Source organism: Neltuma alba, unplaced genomic scaffold (assembly GCF_004799145.2).
Source record: "Neltuma alba isolate B1F8T4 unplaced genomic scaffold, ASM479914v2 tig00002244_pilon, whole genome shotgun sequence".
In the NCBI taxonomy this organism is placed as follows: domain Eukaryota; kingdom Viridiplantae; phylum Streptophyta; class Magnoliopsida; order Fabales; family Fabaceae; genus Neltuma; species Neltuma alba.
In genome coordinates, this window is record NW_021632793.1 from 49,483 (window position 1) to 59,999 (window position 10,517).

General features: G+C 33.3%; 1 pseudogene; it reads right to left on the bottom strand.

Moving 5' to 3' along the window:
- Window positions 1–7,607, bottom strand: part of LOC114720571 (uncharacterized) — a 32,491-nt pseudogene extending 24,884 nt beyond the window's left edge.
- Window positions 7,608–10,517: the final 2,910 nt, after the last annotated feature.

Here is a 10,517-nt window from a genome sequence, read left to right on the forward strand (position 1 = left end):
AAAAAGAGAGAATTATAAAGAAGAATAGGGAGAGAAAGGAAAAGAGATGGGGTAAATGAATGAAGAGGTGAGGTGATATTTATAAGAGATCAGCGAGACATTTGTAACTGTTTTTTTGCAGCGTTTTGATTCGTTGTGTAGCGGCCTTGTATTTTCTAGCGTATAATAAAACTGCTAGTATTTGTAATGGTTTCACAATTTGTAGCGATCATGTATCCGCTACAAATTGTAATTTTTTTACTTTTTAAAAAACTGAACCAATTTTAATTTATACATATTTATTTATGAAAGGCAAATTTTTTGAATGATAAAAAATTTTGAAATTGCTATTCTTGATCATCATCTTGCCTAAAAAGAGATATTAAAAAAATTATGTTAGAATTATAATATATTTAGAAAAAATTAGTAATTAGTAATTAATTATTTAAATAATTTAAGAAAAGACATATACCTGATAATTGCCAAATTATCGTCTCCTTAAGGAAAGAAGTTTTCAAAATTCAGGGGTTAGAAGGGTTCGTTGTCGTAAATAATGTCACCATCACCTATATCATAAAGATCCCGTGGCTTGAAGTAAACGACCATATTTCAGTCTCTATGTTTCTCTTTCTTGACATAGTAAACCTAGTGTGCCTCGAAAGCAAGAATATATGGCTCATCATCTTTAGATTTCCCCGTATGAATAAGTCTAAAGAAATTAATAGAGGTGATGTCCAAGTGGTCAATAGTGAGTCCCCGTGAAGTTGTCGTATTTGCCTAGGAGCACTTAAACAGTTACAGTGAAAAGCTAGTAACTCAACCCAATGATGTCAATTAGCTTTCTATAGTAAGTGACGCCTCCAAAGTGCATATCACCGTTACTGTTACTAGCATAACATCTTGTCCCGAATGTCCCGTAAACTCCAGAGTTTTGTGTGAGAAATCCTTGATCACATCCAACCGTACAGAACTTGTAGCCATTAACATTATACGTGATAAACCTTCGTGCATGGTCTAACAAGCCAAGAGAAAGAGCTTTGAATTCATCTGTGTATGGGCTGTTGTCATTACATATTCGACATGTAAACCAATAGAGAAACTCTTTGTGAACTCTTTTATCAATGTCAGCGAAACACGCACACCCCTGTAGCTGCTACCTGAGGTAACTTCTAAACTCACTACAGTGAAGTGTAATTTGTTAGAAGAGTCAGTGAGAAACAAATATAGTGTAAAAGTTAGTGAGCTTATATAATACTTACTGCATGAAGGGTTCAATTTAGCTGCAATTTATCAAAACATGTCTGTGTGCCTGGAGTTTCTCTGTGGGAGTGAGTCTGAAGAATTCATATTCTCCAACTGGCTTCTTGACAGGAGGAAATGAAGTTGACGTGGAAGGACTAGGAGGAGAATCATCTATGCGACGCGGGTGGTTAAAAGATGTCTTCATGTCATCAAAGTACCTTAAACAGAAAGTTAGGACCTTGTCTCTGGAATAACCTTCTGCTATTGACCCCTCAAGCCATGCCTTATTCCTAACATATGATTTTAATTTTTCCAAGTACCTGTAGGTTAATATTCCATTAATAATTACAAGCAAATGAAATAACAATGTGAAATTTAAAGAGGCAGGGATAAAAGATAATCTAGTACCTCTCTATAGGGTACATCCATCAATAGTGTTTTGGGCCAGCAATCTTTGCTTCTCGAACAAGGTGGACAGTCAAGTGAACCATAATAGAGAAGAATGATGGAGGAAATATCATCTCCAAGTGACAAAGTGTAAGAATTATTTTATTTTGCAACTGATCAAGCTCTTCCACTATCAAGACCTTTGCACACAACTTCTTGAAAAATGAACACAATTCCACCAAAACCACTGATACATCAGAAGGAAGTGTGTTTTTCAAGGCCAATGGAAGTAACTGTTGCATAAGAACATGGAAGTCATGACTTTTTAACCCAATAACCTTTCAAGCCTACAGATTGATACATCTTGAGATGTTGTTAGAATATCCATCAGGTACTTTTATGTTCTTTAGCATCGAAAGAAAGATATCCTTGTTATGCTTCATCAAGGTGAATTTAGCTGGTTGAAACTTGTCATTTTCATCAGGCCAAGCCTCTTCACTTATTCCCCAGGCCCATAAATCTTTTCTAGCTACGAGATGGTCTTTGGACTTTCCAGCTTCATTGAGCAAAGTATATAGCACATTATCGCATATATTTTTTTTCAATGTGCATAACATCTAAATTGTATCGTAGCAAATTAGATTCCCAATAAGAAAGCGTGAAAAATATGCTTCTCTTCCGTCATTGTATAGGTTGTGCATCAGATGTCCCACAAGATCATTATCCCAATCGTTTAGAATCCATATTCTTACCAAACTTGACATTAACATCTTCTAACTGCTACAAAATATCCACACTAGACAAAGTAATAAGAGGATCTCTCTTCTCCTGTTTTCCATCAAAGTAAATCCGTTGCAATCTAAATCTGTGCTTGGAATCGAGGAACCATCGATGTCCTATGAAGCAGCACTTGCGACATGGCATGGAATCAAAATTGCACTTAGGACAAGCCAACCCAGTATGCACGTTCTAGTCAGACAAAGTTCCCAAACCGAGAAAATCACTTATTGTCCACATCAAGGCTGTGCAGAGATTGAATAGTCACTTGTCATATGAGTCATATGTCTCAACACCATTCGTCCACAGGTCGATCAATTCGTGTATCAATGGTTGCAGGTATACGTCTATATCATTTTTCGGTGCTTTCTTGCCAGGAATGATCATGGAAAGCAAAAAGGAGCTTGCTTCATGAACATCCAAGGTGGTAGATTGTATAGAATTAACACCACCGGCCAGATATTGTAACTTGTGCTCATGTTTCTGAAGAGATTAAAACCATTGGTTGCCAACGCAAGATGTATGTTTCTAGGATCACTAGCAAAGTCTGGAAATTTCACATCAAATGTTTTCCATGCCTCCGAATCTTATGGGTGCCTTAACCTGCCATCTAGATTTTTCTCAGTCACATGCCACCTCATGTGCTGAGACATTTTTGATGACATATACATTTTTTGTAATCGCAGTTTCAAAGGAAAGTATCTAAGGAAATAATGTATTAAAAATTTCAAATATCAAATATTTAAAGACTGAACAAGTAACACATTATAATAAATTGTACCTGAGAATTTTGGCTGGTTTCTTCTTCTGCTTTTCCCCCCTCCATACTGACTTATAGCGAAACGTCGTACATCTCAACAAATCTTCTTGTTTACATCATCTCCCCAGTACAACATACAGTCATTTAGACATGTATCTATTTTCTTTTAGTTCAAGCCAAGCTTGTTAATAATCTTCTTTGCTTCATAAAAAGATAGATGGAATTCAGCTTGAGGGAAAGCATCTTCTAATAATTCCAATAGCATGGACATCGCCTTGTTAGTCATACCACACAAGCATTTGGTATGATACGACCTCACTAAGAATGACAACTTAGAATACTTTGTATACCTATAATAAAGAGGCTTATCAGCTTTGTCATGAGGTCAAAAAATTTCCGAACAGTTTCGTTTCTAAGAAACTCTAGTTAAGGCCTCTCTACTTCATCTTTATTAGGATCCTCACTTTTGTGAACGCCAAAAGCATCACGCAAAACATTGTTCACAGCATCAACTTCATCCACTCGAACTCCCATCCATGAAACTACTGGAACTGACTCAGCAACCATATCTGGTCATTCCCCATGTAGTTGCCAAAATACATACTCTCATAAGAAGGGCTTAAAGATCAAATGTTCTCTAACAATATCTCTGGGATGTCACTTCTTGAAATTACATTTTGGACATGGACACTGAATCTTACCATTTACAGTGGATTGGCACAAGCAAAATCCAAGAAATAGTTTAGACCAACCAAGTATTGTAGAGTTAACCGGTCAAGTTGATCCACATCCTATCCATCACTAATGTTGCTCAAATTTTGTGAACATATGACATGGGAAACTTAAAGAGAAGTTAAAATGAATTTCAAATGAAGTTCTTCAGCTTATAAAGGAGGCTGCCAACAGATACACAACGGTTAAATTTTTATAGCGATTCTAAACCCCTAGAAATTTCTAGCGGTTTTAACAGCTAGAAATTTGAATTCAGAAGCATTTTCTAGCGGTTACAAATTTTCTAGCAGTTACAAACTGCTAGAAGTTTCGAGCCGGGAGGGAAATTTGAAATGCCAACGATTATCCATTTTCTAGTGGTTTATAATTGCTAGAAATTTTTTCACCAACGATTATTTATTTTAAATTAGAAATGCCAACAGTTATCCATTTTCTAGTGGTTTATAACTGTTAGAAATTTTTTGCCAATGGTTATTTATTTTCTAGTGGTTGTAAACTGCTAGAAAGTTCGAGAGAGGAGGGAAATTTAAATTTCACTGTAACGGGGTGACTTTTCTAGCGGTTAACTAACCGCTAGAAATTGTTAACATTTTTCAGTCTTTGTAGCGATTTATATCCGCTAGAAAGTGTTAGTTAGAATAAATTAATATTTAGTAAATTAAATTTTACAAAAATAATAAAATAATAAATAAGTATTAAAAGGTATCAATAATATATGTATGCATAAAATTAAAAAAGTTCCATGATATGTTAAATATTAAAATACATATTCCAAGAAAGAATTTTAATGTTAAAAGGATATATGTTTAGCATGTTTTATATAGTGCAATAATATATTAATTAATACTTTATATAAATAAAATTATAGAAACAAATAATAAAAGTAAAGAAATAAACATAAAATTTAAATAAATATTCGCATAAAACATAAGATAATAAAATCCAAATCTAAATAAAATCCTACACAAGAAAAACAGGGGAAATCAGAGGTGAGGGGCAGAAGCAGCATCATCGTGATCATCTGGCGGTGGATCCTCCTGCTGGTTTTGTTAGGGGTGGGCAGGCTGCTAATCGTGCTAGGGTTGGACTGGCTACTAGTCGTGTAGGGGCTGGACTGGTGGCAGGTGTACGTCAGGGATCTCGGGAATCGGGATGTTTGGAGTGATAGTGATCACCACATCATGCATGGCCATAGTAGCTGCCTTTAACTGGTCAAGCTATAACTGGAACTGACAGTCAAGCTCCTCAATCCTGGCCTCCATCCCTCGCCTGATCTCCTGTTACAGCTCGTTTGAGGATGAGGAACCCGGCCGCTTCACTCTTGTGCTCGCCTGAGAGCTCCTCGCAGTGTATGAAGGGCCAGCGCAACCTAAGCGAGGCAACTTAGTTGGTATGGGTCCAAGACCAAGCCCGCTAACTTGACCAGGGTGCTATGCTCGGCCATGACCTGTTAAAAGTGAGGCGGTGGGATCCAAGGCAGACCCCTGAGATTGACGCAGCTCGGTATCAACCTGAGTCATCCGCGTCTATCAAAATTAATATAAAGATATTAATTAGTATGAAATAATATTTATACTGCGATATGATATTAATATTTAATTAATTACTTATCGCCATCTCCTCAACCTCATCCGACACTGGCTCGTCTTGAGGTCTGTATAGAATCGGCCACATCTCGTCACAGGTGGGCGTGTATCCCCGCTCCTGCTGTGCCTTTTCCCTTTGTAAATGAAATGAAAGAAATTATTAATTACAAATTAAATACATATACACATTTAACAAATTCTTTTCAATTACTTACAATCTCATTATAGGTGATAGTAAAGCTCCTAGATCCAGCCCTATGATGTATTGTCTGCTGCCTCGCACTCCCAATATTTCTCTAGGAAAGAGCCTGAAACAAAATGTAAAAAAATTAAATTAAATTAGTCAAATTGGACAAAAAAAATTATAATTAATGTAATATTATTATACCATCTGCTTAGTCGACATCTTGAAATAAACATAACTCGACCAGTCTTACTCCAGGACTCCACTAGGTATAACTGCCAGTATCTCCTGTAGGGGCCTCGTCTTATTACCTTTCTTCTCCCTCCACAGGTCAGCCTTCCTGTTCTTCCATGCCACCCCAAGTCTCTTGATCATATCCACCCTCAACTCCTCTCCCAGTATGAATTTACTCTGTAATTAAAAAGATAAAGAATTATATTCATTTCACTAATATAAATAAAAAATAAATTAAATAAATAACAAATTATAATCAAACAATTAAGCAATTTAAATAAAATATATATTCATTTAACTAATTTAAAAATATTATAAATAAAAAATAAATTACATAATAACAAATCATAATCAAACAATTTAGTAATTTAAATAAAAATATATTTTCATTCAACTAATTTAAAATTATTATAAGTAATAAATTAATGAAATAAATAACAAATTCTAATCACACAATTAAGTAATTCAAATAAAAATAAATTACAGCAATAACAAATCATAATCAAACAATTAAGTAATTTAAATAAAAATATATTTTTATTCAAATAATTTAAAAATATTGTAAGTAATAAATTAATGAAATAAATAACAAATTCTAATCACACAATTAAGTAATTTAAATAAAATATATATATTCATTTAACTAATTTCAAAATATTATAAATAAAAATAAATTACATCGATAACAAATCATAATAAAAAATTAAGTAATTTAAATAAAAATATATATCCATTGAACTAATTTAAAAATATTATAAGTAATAAATTAATTAAATAAATAAAAATTTAAATACAAAAAATTAAGTAATTTAAATAATAAATATATTTTCATTTAACTAATTTTAAAATATTATGAATAAAAATAAATTACATCAATAACAAATTATAATCAAACAATTAAGTAATTTAAATAAAAAATATATATTCATTTAACTAATTCAAAAATATTATAAATAACAAATTAATTAAATAAATAAAAAATTGCAATCAAACAATTAAATAATTTAAAAACAAAATATATATTCATTTAATTAAATTAAAAAATTATAAATAATAATTTTATATTACCTTCATCATTTCCCAACCTTGTTGCTTCTTCTTTAGAGTGATTTTCTTCCAATCCTTCACATAAATGGGGAACAGGGTCCACTGCTGACCAAGAAGGTATATATACTTATTATACAGCTAGTCACCTATTTTGGTCGATTGACCCAATTCATTTAGCAGCACAACCACCCGTTCGCTCATCGTTATAGACAACTCTCTAGCTGTCAGCCTCCTATAGGACCTGTTCCCCTCAGAGTCTGCAAAATTTAATTAAGAAATTAATTATATATTAATTAATTAAAACAATTTCTCTATAAATTAAATAGTTGTCAAATTTTAAAAAGTTAAATAAATACTTATCCTCAAATTCTACTTCAAAATCGATCTGGCATCTGGGAGTGGGACGCTGCTCAGTATGGGGATTCTCATTCCCCTGAAACAGCTCATCCTCCTCCTCCTCACCAGCACCACCATGGGGTTGTTCATCCCCCGAGAAATGAGCCTTCTTAGTCCTCTGGATATCATCATGCTCCATGAAACTCAGGATATCCTCCTCGTTCAGATTGTAGTCATGAATGCTCGGGAATAGCTCACCAGCATTATGACCTCCACCACCACAATCCTCGCTAGGTCCTGCTCTCTTAGGATCAATCGACTCCTTCCCTGCTTGACGACTCATCCTAATAAGAGCAAATAGTAATTGTAATGAAAAGTATATTTTACAACTAACAATTATTAAAAATAAATAATTATATAAAATAATAATTATTTCTATTAACTCTAAATAATAATATCAAATAATATTAATTGAAAAACAGATATTCTTATATTTAAATTTACCATTAACTCATTAAAAAAACTACTTCTATTAACTCTATAAAAACTAGCCTACTATAAAAAAATTTTTTTATTAACTCTAGCTATATTAAACTAGTCTATCAAACTTAACATAAAAATATAAATAAATAAATAAAATATAAAATAAAAACAAAAATTATTTATAAATAAATTACTATTCTTACCTGAAAATATGGATTTGCAACTAAATCTAGATCTGGACTTGGATGTACTTTGTGGAGAGAATTCGATAGAGCTTCGCTTCAAAATTCGCCAAAACAGTGAAAATGGCACGATGGGAGGGCATATATAGGCCATGATTTTCTAGTGGTTTTTGTGGAACTGCTAGAATTTTCTAGCAGTTTAAGTAAAATAGTTAGAAATTTCTAGTTGTTACACTCCGCCATCACCTGCATTCAGCCACGTGTCACAACTCCTCGGGAAAAATAAAAACTTCTAGCGGTTTTAAGGGAAACCGCTAGAAAGTTGGTTGCATTAGTAGCAATTTAGTAACTGCCAAAATGAAATGACAATTTGCATTCTCTAGCAGTTCCATTAGCAAAACTGCTAGAAATTAAACACTGGAAGTATGACGCCAACTTCGCGCCAAAACGTGCGAACAATTGTGGCGGTCACTTTCTAGTAGTTTACTGCTAATCGCTAGAAATTCTGGGGCCCACTCAGTTTCTAGTCAAAGCGCTATGAATTTCTTGCGATTTGTTTAAAAGCTGCTAGAAATTTCTGAATTTGTAGCGGTTTTATTTAACTGCTAGAAATGTATTGCTGTTAATTCAACCTTTTTTTTATAGTGATGTCATCGACAATCTTTCATTAACTGAAGATGAATTGGTTTGTGTATATATGTGGTGGGCCTTAGGGAAGAAGTTGCCTCATCAATACGTCTCTTTGGGCTGATCACTCTTAGGGAGGCCAAGAGTTTTTACTTGCATGCAAGAAGTTATGCTTAAATGGCAGATCAAGAAGAATGAGACCTAAGAGGTATTTGTTGAAATGCAAGAATCGTCTAGCGTCAGTGGGCAATGACAAACGAGTCCTCAAGATGTTTGTGAAGCCAAGTGCAAGAAACCCATAAAGATTTTGTCGATAGAAGAATGAAAGTTTGAAGCCCCTATTCCTGAGCAAGAAACTGAGAGCGTTGGTGAAGCCACAACCATGAGACTGAGCTTCTTAAAGCCACCGCTGACGTGTTCACATGTCACATGAAAGACTGAAGTCGCGAAGGTAAGTTTGAAGATGACGATAAATAGAGTTATGGTCGCCACGAATAGAGTTGTCAATAGTCTTCGCAAACCAAATATGAGGGGGAGTGTGGTAATCGCTTCTGGACAGTAGTTCGAAGCCATTGATAAGGCCAAATCCATGCGTCTAGACCTTTTGGGGGTCAACACATTTGAGTGGGCTTTTTTACCAAAATACGATAAACAATAAAACTATATACCAATATGCCGCACTTTTAAAAGTATTTACCAACATGCTGCATTTAAAATCATTCTTGATAAAAATAACTTTCAAATTACACACAAGTCGTTCTTGGCATGAATGATTTCAGAAATCATTCTTGGCGTGAATGATTTCAGAAATCATTCTTGGCGTGAATGATTTCACTTTTTAAATTTTTTTTAAATCAAAAAGTGAAATCATTCACGTAAAGAACAATTTTTAAAATCGTTCACGCCAAGAACGATTTCACTTTTTCCTATTCACTCCCGATACGAGAGAATCTCTGCCAATTTTTCAAGCAAAAAGAAGAATATCTGATAATGCTCCTGTGAGGCTATAACATCTATGGCTTTATATATATTACATGTGAATTACTTCATCAGAGACTTATACTGGATTAAAATTTGAAAAACCTAATTTTTAAAATTTTTTTAAATAGAGCTTGATGAAATTTTCTATCATTTTCTCTTCTTTTTATTTTTCTCATACCAAACAGTACCTAACAAAACAAAGTTATGCTTTGATTGTAAATTTTTAATTGTAGCAATTAAGTTGTAGGACTAAATTATTATTATTAATATTATTTTGGTCACACGCATAAAAGGCCTATGCCCAATACTTGATTTCTCGTCAAACCAAACAAATGCCACATGACAGGCTTTTTCACTAAAATACTACAAACAGTAAAATTATACACTAATATGCTACACTTTTAAAATATTTACTAATATGCCATACTTAAAATCATTCTTTAGGTGAATAATTTTTAAAATCATTTATCTGGTGAATGACTTCTTCATAATCTGTTCTTGATGTGCGTGAGGTGAATGAAAATCGTTCTTCTAGTGAACGACTTCTCCCTCTTCTCTCTTGATTAAAATAATTAGTATAATTATTTATCAATCATTTGAATGACAAAATCATGACTAAATAATGGGAGAAAAATGTTGATAATTACATAATGATGTTAAAACTAATTGTAAAATGAGTATAAGATGTATATTAATTAAAAGTAAAAAGTAATAAATATTTTATTGTAAAAAATAATAAATAAAGTTTAAGTTTACAAAGAAAAAATTATCCACCTTACTGATAATGACTTCCAGTACCACATCTTAGCCTTCTTCTCATACGTTGTGGTTGTTGTTGTTGTAGGTCAATTTCTTGAGATTCAAGCTTTCCAACTGTTTGTGTAGTTGGCGTGTTCAAATCAAACCAAGGTGATTCATTTAAATGTATAGATTGTCGAGGAGTGACGAATGCTTCATTTGATGGTCCACCATGTTCAAAA